General features: G+C 51.0%; 1 protein-coding gene across 1 annotated transcript in view; it reads right to left on the bottom strand.

Annotated features, from left to right (window-relative positions):
- Positions 1–2,245, bottom strand: part of CDK16 (cyclin dependent kinase 16) — a 9,750-nt gene that overhangs the window by 6,570 nt on the left and 935 nt on the right. The gene's annotated exons all lie outside the window — the stretch shown is intronic.

Raw genomic sequence — 2,245 nt, 5'->3', positions numbered from 1 at the left:
GCAGCAGCCACTGCACTCCAGTCTGGGCAACCGAGTGAGACTCCAACTCAAAAAAAAAAAACAAAAACAAACAAAAAAAAAAACTTCACCCCAAAAAGGACACATGTGCTTCCTGATCCCTGAGGCCACACATCCATCCTCAGCCTACACTCATACTCAAGGATACTCACCACCTCATATAACACTGAACACTAAGGACCACTAGTCATCACACTCTACTCCTCCCATAAACACACACCTCCATTCTGTCTTGATCCCCATTAGCACACACTAGTCCTTCAAGAAGGTCGCACTACATCTTAACTCCTATTAGCACCCACAATCTCCCCTTTATCTCCTATCCCATCAGCATCCAAAGCCCTAACATATCACACTGAACTCAGCATACACTCAGCCCTCTCTAAGTAACTCTAGTCATCACGTTCTTGGGCCCCTACCTTGCTCAGCTGCCTGTTAGCTTCTCCATGTACTGACCCCCTCATTAACATATTATTCCCCATGATTTTGACCCCTATTAACACACTTAGGTGCTCTACTGGTGACCCTGCATTAGCACCCACCGGACCTTCTCCATGTTGCCCTGAATCCCATTAACACAAAGTGAACCTCCTGACCAATTTTGCCCACGCTCAAGGCCCTTCACAGCTATGGCCATCTTTAACACACATTCCAGTCCCTGCACTATCTTATCCCCTCCATCAGCACAAGCTGAACCTTCACTCCAACCTGACCCCTGTTAGCACACACTGGGTCTCATACACTCCTGGCTTCCCTATTAGTACACCCTGAACCCTTACTCAGCCCTATTCTACAGGGCTGAGGAACAGACACACTGTTCTATAATGGCCTGAACCTCATTAGTGCACACAGGTCTTCATTCAACCCTGACCCCCATTAGCACACCTAGATCATCACACATTCCTGTCTTCTACTTCTCTTTGCTTCAATCCCTTCACAGCTATATCCTGTTGGTTCACATTTGGATGTCTTTATGCACCCTGATCCCCCTTATTACACATTAGATCCTCTCCACAGCTCTGTCCCATCCCATTAACACTCCCTGGAACCTCAACACAACACACTCCGGTCCCCCACAGACACAAACACACTATCTTCACAAAGTTGTGACATTCATTAGTATATTCCAGATCTCACACAGCTCTGACTCTTCCCTCAATGACACACATTTAAGTGCTTCTATGGCTCTAAACCCACATTCAGAGTCACTAGAACGTCATATACTGTATTATCCTGCCCCTTCCCAGTTTGCCCTGGAGTCTTACATTCCGTGTTCATGGACACACACCTCACACCACTGTAACCCTCTTACAGTGCTAAGACACTTTTCTCATCACCACCCCCTCCACACATGTAGATACACAATTCTCATACCTGTTAGCGCAGGTTTAGGCCTTCAACTGTCCTGCCCCCTTTGTACACCTTCACCCTCCACCACCCTGCCTTCATTACCATTATACTGGGCCTCACACTAGCCAGACCTTTATTACCACATGCACACACCCTCTACAGCCATGACCCATTAGCACACACACAGCACTTGAGTCCTTCGACTACCTGGCCTCCATGAGCACACCAGTACTCTCATACACCGCAGTCTCCCATGGACAGACACACGGCATTAACACCATCCCGACCCTCATCACCACACACGAGGCCTCAGTGCCCTGATCCTACTGGCACACATTCTGGTACCTCTACCATCCCATCCCCCATTAACACACACTGAGCCTTTCTACGTCCCTACTAGTATGTCCTGGAACTTGCCCGACACCTTACCTCCTATTACACACCCTTGGGGCGCTCGTCGCTCTGCACCCCCCTTTCCATTAGCAGACATTGGACCTCAAACCTCACACAACCCTAAGGCTTATTACCACATGTTCCGACCCCTGCACTGCTCAGGCCCCCATTAGCAAAGCTCGAGTCCTTCACCACTCTGCCACCCATTTCCACACCCTCAGGTCCTCTGATCACTCTGCTCCCCATTAGAACCCACAGCACTTCTCATCCCTAGCTTCCAGGACCGGCCCAGGGCGGGGCCAAGGTCAGGGAGGCCCCAAATGACCCCCTGTCCTGGTGCATTCTGGGAAATTCGCTGGGGGAGAGAGCACCTGCCAGGCCGGCAGCCCAGACCCCCAGGCACCGCCCGAGGTTGGGGTTGGTTCTGCAGGAGGAGGGGCAACCCCCACCCCACGACTCGGGGACGCGCTCACCGGCGGGGGCG

Source organism: Carlito syrichta, unplaced genomic scaffold, assembly GCF_000164805.1.
Source record: "Carlito syrichta isolate Samal-C Ts95f unplaced genomic scaffold, Tarsius_syrichta-2.0.1 Scaffold311903, whole genome shotgun sequence".
In the NCBI taxonomy this organism is placed as follows: domain Eukaryota; kingdom Metazoa; phylum Chordata; class Mammalia; order Primates; family Tarsiidae; genus Carlito; species Carlito syrichta.
Note: the sequence above shows the minus strand (reverse complement) of the source record. Positions and strands in the feature narration are given on the sequence as shown.